The following is a 9603-nucleotide window of genomic DNA, read 5'->3' as shown; positions in this document are numbered from 1 at the left end:
TAGCTCTGGCTGGAGGGAGCACCTGGTCTAAGAAAAGAATTGCAATAGAAGTGTTCCTGGATCTTTTCAGTTTACCAGGAGAGTGTTATCTGCATGAAATGTCTTGCTATGGAAATTGTTGTTGTTGTTGTGTGTCATCTAGTCACCGCTGCCTTATGGCAACCCTATGAATGAGCAATCTCCAAAATGTCCTGTCCCCAAAAGCCCTCCTCAACTCTTGCAAACTCAAGTGTGTATTTGGTATTCCTCTTTTTATAAACACAGCAAGAACAGCAGGTCTGTGCCTTGTCTGGCATGCAGGAAGAATACATGGTTAATCGCAGTCCCCTTATTGAGACAGTTATGGAAATTTCATAATAATCCTTCACAAATAACCCAGCCATCACTTTATTCTTAAACAAAGTCATTTTTTAATAAATAGTTTAAAATGTACTGTTTCAATAAAACAGAGGGCATGTGGCCACATTTCCTTATTTTGTTCACTTTGCCATTTCAAAACTGCTGTTTTATCTCTTTCTTAGAGACCTGCTCTGGCTGTGTCAAACTACTGGATTTCAGCCATTAAGGTTAGATGTATGTGTGTGAGAGACTTTCAAATATGTAGGCCCCTAACCTATCTTCAAGGTGTCATATGGTACAGACATGGCAGCAGAAATTCTGGATCATGATTGTGCATTGAACTTTGACTACAGGATTTGCTGTTTTAAAGGGTGCTAGTATGGCTTCAGAAAACAAAAGTTTGAACCAAAGGCTGATTCTTTAATAAGATTTCTGTAGCCATTGATCAGTGAATGTGATTTGCAAGGAATTTGCATGTGATTTGATCAGATCCTAAATGCTGAGACCCATTTGTTTCACTGTAGAAAGGATGAGACACATATCGGTCAGTATGCAATCCAAAGAGCTTTGGGCTGCTTAGAACTGAAACTGGAAAGTAATATTCTGACATATCTCACTTTATCATATAGGGAAAATAATAGGGTGATATGATAGGGAAGGGCTTGAGTGGAGCTTCATTAAGTGAGAGGTCTATCTTCCAGTCTTCCACAAAAAGCTAGTAGCATTCTTGAAGTGAATGGGTGAGGAGGAATGTGCACAATATCAGTAGAGTTACATATACAAGTATATCATTGTTTCTCTGTATTATTTCAGTTAGCTGCTGCTGTTATTAGTCAGTGAATTACACTGATGGACGTGGAATTAGAGATTGACATGACTTGAAAAACAAACTGCAAAATTAATCAAAAATCACTAATTTCTTGATTCATATTTATATGATTCAATGCCCCAGCGAATACAAATAACACATTTTAGCAACTTTAGATTTGTTTATTCATTGGGCTATAAAATGCCTCTCCCCCCAGCACCTAGAAACACCAAAATGCAGGGAAACTTCCTTTAACTCTTCTCTACAATGCCTCAAAGTTTTCTGAAGATTTGGTTTTGGATGTCCAAGTTATAAACATACAAAGGTGCCCCCCTGGAAAGTTCCCCCCAGCACCTAGACACACCAGAATCACAGAGTTTCTTCCCATAACTCTCCTCTACAATCTATCCACGTTTAGATTGGGTTTCCCCAAGCCAGCTGCCACAGGACACCTTCCTAGGGGCCCCCAATTTGTGGGTATATAACTTGGATGTCTGAAACCTAATCTTCACCAAACTAGGAGGGATTGTAAAGGAGAGTCACGGAAAGCTTCGTTTTGATTTTGGTGTCTCTAGGTGGGGGAAATTTTCCTATGGGGCCCCTCCTTGTAGGTGTATAACTTGGATGTCTCAATCTTCACTAAACTTGCACGGCTTGTAGAGGAGAGTCAGGGGAAGCTTCCCTATGATTTTGGTGTCTTTAGATGATGGGAGAATGGCATTTTATAGGGTTTTAAAGGCAAAATATGAACTGACAAATCAATTCATAGATTTGTCAGGAAAAAAAATCATAAATTTGTTACTTGGGATTCCTCAACTTTGATGAATCATGAATCAAAATGAATCACCATTTTTCTGATTTGTGCCCAGTTCTGTTTGGAATTGACTGTGGAAATCCATGCCTTATGTTGTACACTGTGTAAGGATATGTATGGGAAAGGAGGAAGGGACTGAGAGAGAGAGAGATTTTAGCACCATGATATATTCCAGTAATACTTCGGCTGAAGAACATTCTTGGTGGAAGAATCTTCAGTGACTGTGAAGTGAGCCTTTTGTTCTAAACTGTGCACACTATTGTGACATACAAAATCAGGCCTGTGCAGTCAGTGAGCATAACTGGCTGAACAGAATGATTTGTGGCAGGACTTCAAAGGTCACACGTCAGTGCTGGGCCTATGCACTCTGGTGAGTTCCCCTTGGTCACAAGGCAATTAAAATGAAAAGCTGCTTGACTGCTGTTTGATTGGATAGTGTAAGTTCATCAAAATAGCTGGAGCTTTCTTGGTTCCTTAGTTATATACATTAAAGGCAATAATAAAACACTCCTTCTAATTCATACTGAAATGAATGTGTGTTTTGAGCTTTACATCTTCAGTTCTATATACCTTCTCTACACAGTGACGTTATCATGCTATTTCTTCTCCTGATATCTGCTTTAATACCAGTGCTAGAAAAGGACAGCCCCTATACTCATGTATTTTACAGATTCTTGGAGTAAAAAAAAAAAAAACCAAGACTGGATACAATGCAGACCATTCATTTCTTAAGCAGATAGCCCACAAAAGTCCTATCATGGGAATTACATGAGCTCTGAAAATTTCTCAGGATTTATCCACATTTGTCATTTACCACAGTTTGTTAAACTTGCTAGGGGTCCATCCTATGGAGTCCTGGGATTTATGGAGATTCCCAATAGAGATTTTTAAGAACCTCTCCAAATGGCTTGTGTCTAAGGACCATGTCTACCTTTACGAACCTGCCTAGATGATGAGATCATCAAGGGAGGCCTTTCACTCGGCCCCACCACTTTCACAGATGTGTTTGTTGGGGACACAAGAGAGGTCCATTTCTGTCACCGCACCCAGACTCTGGAACTCTCTCCTGTCAGAGGCCAAGTTGGCCCCATCTTTGCTTTCCTTCTGCAAGCAGACAAAGACCTTTCTCTTCAGAAGGCTTTCCTTTTGTGACTGACAAACTGAGAGAGGTTTTCAAGTGGAGTGTTGTACCTTGTTGCTTTGAATCTGTTTTTGGTGTAAACAACAAAGTCTGTTTGCAATTCTCCCTGTCCTTCATCTCTGGAAAATTCATACCCTTCTCAGTGGAAGAGTTAAATATCATATGTCTAACTGTACACATATTCTGATGAGATACAAACTCAGAGCAGCTGATCACAGAAGAAAATCAAGATATTATGTAGTTTAGGGAAAATGTTGGCCCAGGGTGTGGCTACTATGAAAAATAGACAATTCAGATTGAGAATCTCAATTCAAAAGGAGTTTACAAAAATTGCCAAGAGCACAATGGCTACTGTCCTTTTGCCAAAACACAAAGCAGAAGGAAAGTTGTGTAACCACCCATTGCAGTGATTCCCAGCTTTGGGTCCACAGATGTTCTTGGACTACAGCTCCCAGAAATCCTAGCCAGTACAGCTAATAGTGAAGGCTTCTAGGAGTTTTCATCCAAGAACAGTTGTGGACTCAAGATTGGGAACCATTTACCTAATGGATGACCAGGTGCATGATAATCCCACAACCAGTGCAAGAATAGGCATGTGATGCAAAATGTGCTGGAGCAGGGAGATGCTTATGTGATTCTCTTCCACTCTGTGTTCAAGCAACAAGATATATATATAATATTTATTTATTTGATTTATATACCAACCATCTGGCAGCTAAGGCCACTCTGGAAGGTTTACAACAAATAACAAAAACAACAATCATAGAGTGAAGTGAAGATAAATCTTTAATACAATAAATACAATTAAAAACACAGAAGAAAATAAAACATGGAGTGCTAAGCTCCATGATACTAGCCAATGGCTGGTTGTATAACTATGCCTGCATGACTGGAAATCAAGCAAAAAATTTCCAAATTTGAACCAAGATGGAAGCTGTCTCCAGCAAGCAGTTCTCCACTTGAAGTTGTGCAATCAGCTGCACAAGCAGTTGTTCAATCTGCACTACTGGTTGCTCAGTGAGACATGTGGAGTGTCTGGGCACAACTCCATGTGAACTTCCACAGGTGTAACTTTATATTACATCACGTTTAATAGGATTTTAACTCTTGTCATTATACCAGGGTTGAATATAACCTATCAGCAGGCTACACGTGGGCCACCAAAGCCTCTTGTGTAGCCCTCTGAATTCCCATCACTAAAAAGAAACACATTGTTTAATGGGCAATCACATCCCTAGAAGCCTCCAAGGACTGTGATACATCAATTGAATAGTATTTTTAATTTTGAGACCAAAAGTAATATGTAAGGATCCCAAAACAGAAGTATCCTTCCGGTTGGAGAGAAGAGGGGAAAGTATGGCTTGCTGGGGTCCAGATGGTAGTAGAAAATGAGTTGGAGAACTCTTGGAGTGTCCGTAGTTGAGCACCCTTGTTTGACAGAAGAGTGTGGCATGGCCCTGGAATATTTTGTACCATTCTGATCACTGTATCTAAAAAGGATAGTACTGGAGAAAGATCAAGCAAGAGCAACCAGCATGAAGCAACTTAACTATGAGGAAACATTGCAACATTTTAGTTTACCAAAAAACCACAGAAAGTGTAGTAGTGTATAATAGAAATGTACACAATTATGAATGCTGTGGGAAACATTAGGCCAAATGCTGATGCACAATGGGTCACTTCAGACCAGGGTGGATTAGATTTAAATCAAATTAATTTAGATCACAATTTAAATCATTATTTTAAATTTTTTTAAATTGATTTTTTTTGACAATTTAAATGAATAAAATCAAAGAAAAAGTGAAAATTTCCAGACGTCTCACAAATAATTTTGTCCAGATGTGAAGACAAGGCTGTCTTCCTTGAAGTCAATGTCAAAATGATTGCTGCCGCCTTTTAGATTCATTTTGACATATCTGGTTTCAGGTTATTTTGACATATCTGGTTTCAGATTCAGGCTACATAGATTTAATTGTCTTTCTTCAGTTTCATAAGCAATGGCCTACCAATCTCAATATCGGCCCCCATTGTCAGGTTACTGTCTCTGGAGATGGGTCATCAAGACTTTGAAAGTGTCAGCTAGCCTTGTGTGAAAAAAAATAATTATTGATTCATACAAGTATGAGTTGCCACTCAGTAAATTTTGGAAAGTTTGTTGGAAGGCTCTGTAGGTGTTATTTATGTACTGGTATATGTAGAACAATTACAGTTATGAATGAAATTTAAATATTTTTAGCCAATTGTTGTATGACTATAGTATTACTAGAGCAGATGCCATTCCTTTTTAATAGCCCCTAAAAAGTCCACAAAATAATTAACTGATTAAAGATGTTGAACTCTTTTAATGAATAAAACTCCCCCAATTTTACATCTTAGACTTTGCCTCTGATTTAGATTTGGTTGAATCTAGTTGGGTGCTTATTTTGTTCTTGTAAACATTGATTTCAAGGTCTTCTCCATCATGTACAGTATATGCTTTCCTGGGAGATCTCATGAATTGGCCTTCTGTGATAAAAGATGAGCAACCCAGTGTCATGTAGTGATGTTCTATAACTCTGGAGATCAGTGTTTGAATTAGAGATGGGCATCAACTGGTTCATCTCAGTTTATACCAATTTGTAAAGGCAGCAACACAGGTGCTATTGCTTGGTTCCCCTGTCACCACTGGCTCAACGAGCCACTCACCAAACCCAGCATGCTAGCTTCCTGCTTCTCCTCAACTGATCTTCCAGCCCCAACAACAGCTCAGGCTTCTCTGCCTTGCCCTCTTGGCTGATTCCCCAACTTAGACAAAAGGGCGGTGCAGACAAGTCTGTGTTCTTGCTCATGACTGGGAGATTAGCCGAGGAGGTGGAAAAACCAAACAGGTTGGGCCTGGTGAGTGGGGGACAGGAGGAGGTGGGGGACAGGAGCAGAGCAGCAACTATACTGCCATCTTTATGAACTGGGATGAACTAGGATAAGCCCATTTCTAGGTTGAACCCCTGTTCTGCCATTGAAACTCACTGGGAGAGTGGAACTGGTAAAACTATTCCTTAAATATCTCATTTACCGTGAAAACCCTATTAGGGTCACTATCAGTCAGTTCCAACTTTACAGCACAGAACGCACATACTCCTCAGCAGCATAGCTGATACCATTCTCGAATAAACCCAGACTGCTCATTCAGGATATGTGGTGAATGTTGCCAAAGATCTGTTCTTGCAGATTAGTTAGCTATTGTAGCAGAAGGATCTGGAATGAAGCAAATGTTTGCTATTAACAGCTCAGTTTCAAAAACAAACTCAAAGCTCAAAATGGACAATTCTGCTCCTTGTTGTATTCTCATGAATACAAGGGCCCTATACTGAGGTTATTTATTGATTTCTCTCATGAAAATTAACCGGGTGGTGAATACTAGAAGGGTTTGTGAAGAGCCTGAGAAGGATCTCTCCAAACTGAGAGAATAGGTGGCAAAATGGCAATTGCATTTCAATATAAGAAAATGTAAAGTAATGCACATTGGGGCAAAAATAAAAAAAAATTATTTATCAGCTGATGGGTTTTGAGCTGATGGATCAGGAAAGAGATCTTGGTGTGCTGGTTGACAGCTCGATGAAAGTGTCAATTCAGTGTGCGGTGGCAGTGAAGAAGGCCAATTCCACACTAGGTATCATTAAAAAGGGGATTGAAAAAAAAAAGCAGCCAACATTATAATGCCATTGCACAAAAGACTGCACCTGGAGTATTGTGTACAGTTTTGGTTGCTACACCTCAAAAAAGACATAGTGGAACTGGAAAAGGTGCAGAAGAGAGTGATTAAAATGATGCCTGAGCTGGGGCACCTCCCATATGAGGAAATGCTACAGCTGATTGTTTTGGGTTTTTTGGGCTGTTTGGCCACATTCTGGAGGTTTTACTTCCTAATATTTCACCTGTCTCTGTGGCTGGGGACAGGCGCTACAGCATTTGGGGCTCTTTAGTCAAGAGAAAAGGTGCCTGAGTGGGGACATGATTAAGACATACAATTATAGAGGGGATGGATAAAGTGGATAGAAGGAAGCTCTTTTCCCTCTCATACAATTCCAGAACCAGGGGACATCCACTCCAATTGAGTGTTGGGAGAGTGAGAACAGACAAAAAAAATAATTCTTTATCCAGCGTGTTGTTAGTCTGTGGAACTCCTTGCCACAGGATGTGGTGATGGCATCTGGTCTAGATGCCTTCAAAAGGGGATTGGACAGATTTCTGGAGGAAAAGTCCATTGCAGGTTACAAGCCATGATGGGGATTTATAATCTCCAGGCTTAAAAGGAAGTTACTTCAAAATGCCAGATGCAGGAGAGTGTTATTAGGAGACAGGTATCTAGTTGTCTCATGTGCTCCCAGAGGCATCTGGTGGGCCCACTGTGAGACAGAGGAAGCTGGACTAGATGGGCCCTTGGCCTGATCCAGCAGGGCTCTTTTTGTGTTCTTATGTTGTTAACATGAAGTGCTGGATGGCAGTGTGTGTGTGTGGGTGAGAATCCCTGCATGCCACTCTTTTTCTCTGCAGTGTAGCACACTCAGAAATAGAAACATTCCCTTTGTTTGCTCTTCTAGGTGGTAGAATGTGACACTTGAGAAGCAATTGTGTCTGCAACAGCTGATTTAATGGGTCATTTGGGACAAATTGATGCATTTTTCAATAGATAGCTGAAACATTCAGATAACTGATGTGGCTACTTTTTAACGGGGGGTGTGTGTGTGGAGAGAGGCACAGATACAGACAAAAAGAACACACAATTTCAACATACAAAACTTGCCTGATAAATATATTACCCACCAGTAGATGTATGCTGAGTTGGAAGTAATGTAAATACTTTGAGGTGACAATGATTAATGCAACAGCTGGGTCTGCAGAAGTCAAGAGAAAATGAGCAGATCAGTGTGAATTAGAGTGTAATGAACTTAAGTATTCTATTTAGGAAGAGTCTGGTAGCTCCACTTATTCCCGCTGTACTGGGGTAAGCCACTGTGGCTCTCTAGATGATTTTAGAGTCCAGCTGCCATCATCCTTCACTGCTGGATTTTGTGGCTTCAGGCTGGTGGGATTTGTAAGCCAAAAACACATCTTGAGGACCACAATTGTCTATCCCAGTTCTATACATAGGGCTGATCTTACTTTGTAGAAGTCAGGAGTCTATTTGAAAGTAAAATGGATGACAGTCCTGTGTTCTGGTGAGAATGCATTGTACAGTACTTCTGTTTAAATTTGTATCTTTACATAATAATAAATATATTGCAATTGTTATGCAGTTGTTCATAAAAGAGTGTATCATGTTTTGTCCTTTATTTGGGTCATGTGATTTCTCTCTCCCCCCTCCCCCTTTCTGGTAGGGTGTAAACTACTGGCACCCTTAAAGTGTCTTGGCCAATGCTTGACCAGGGTGGTGCATTTACAGGCAATGCAGAAGAGACAATTGGTGGGAACGGCAGCCTGTCCTTACACAATAAATGTTGGCTCTTGAAGGCAGAAGCAGAATGGATGCTATGTCTGTCCTCTGTTTAAACACCTGCAGAGCCTAAAAATGAAACTGTTCTTACTTAGGTACTTCCTTCCACCTCTTATCTCATTCTCACATGGGATGTTTTAGCTCTATTCCAATCAACAGGATATTAGGTCATAGGAAACAAGCAACAATACAATGCCAGTGGAGGTAGTTAGCTTAATCTTCTTTTGAAAATCTACCAGGTTCCAGCAGAGTGATGTACTGCTGTGAACGGCTCTTCAACAGAATATTTCACAATAACAGATTACAAGTAACAAAGCTACATGGAATTAGTTACATTTGGGGTAGAATGAGGATGTAGCAGAAGTAATGGCAAGTAATAAAAAGCTACTGAGCAGAGCAACAAATAATGTGTTATATTTAACATTGCAACAGGCAAGGGCAGAAAGGTTACTTTTATAAAATTGTAGTAAGTAAGTAATGGGAATAAGTCACTTCTAAAAATTTCAAGCTTTGCTTCCACCAGTGGTTTGTTGAACACCTGGAGTTATCAACTATAAATAGGTGCTTACAGGTTTCAGAGGTTCCCTAGTGTTTTCAAATGTATTTCATTGTGTTTTGCAGGACTCACTATCCTGAATGGGAAGTGTTACTATTTGGGAACACAACTGCCAGAATATCCCAACCAGGATAGCCGCTGACCATGCTGACAGGGCATTCTGGGACTGTAGTGCAAAAAGGTGATGTTTCCCATCTGTGTTTGCCATGGAAGTATACCCCACTCCAGTCAAATTGCAATGTGATACTGTAACTCAATACAAAACACCTCTTAGCCTTCCAGCACATAAAGGTTTCTTGGGACAGGGGACATCTAGTGGAACAGGTACGTAGCTTAATATATCTGAATACAACACGAAAAGCAGTAACATTGCAGCCTTTTCTTCCCCCTTCATCAATGTCATGTGCACAACTCCCTGATCTTCTGGAGACTGTTCTTACTTGGGACACAATTGTAAAAGGCTATAAAACCT

The 9603-nt window shown here is 40.2% G+C and overlaps 1 long non-coding RNA gene across 3 annotated transcripts in view; it reads left to right on the top strand.

Moving 5' to 3' along the window:
- Positions 1-9603, top strand: part of LOC140706528 (uncharacterized) — a 52959-nt gene that overhangs the window by 38035 nt on the left and 5321 nt on the right. For 2 of the 3 annotated variants that reach the window (XR_012086187.2, XR_012086186.2), the window contains exon 2: positions 9197-9455. This is a non-coding gene — a long non-coding RNA (uncharacterized LOC140706528). The remainder of the gene's footprint in view (positions 1-9196; positions 9456-9603) is intronic. The other variant, XR_012086185.2, reaches the window with a different exon arrangement.

This window comes from Pogona vitticeps, chromosome 4 (genome assembly GCF_051106095.1).
Source record: "Pogona vitticeps strain Pit_001003342236 chromosome 4, PviZW2.1, whole genome shotgun sequence".
Classification (NCBI taxonomy): Eukaryota; Metazoa; Chordata; class Lepidosauria; order Squamata; family Agamidae; genus Pogona; species Pogona vitticeps.
The sequence above is the reverse complement of the archived record's forward strand: the minus strand, read 5'-3'. Positions and strand labels throughout refer to the sequence as shown.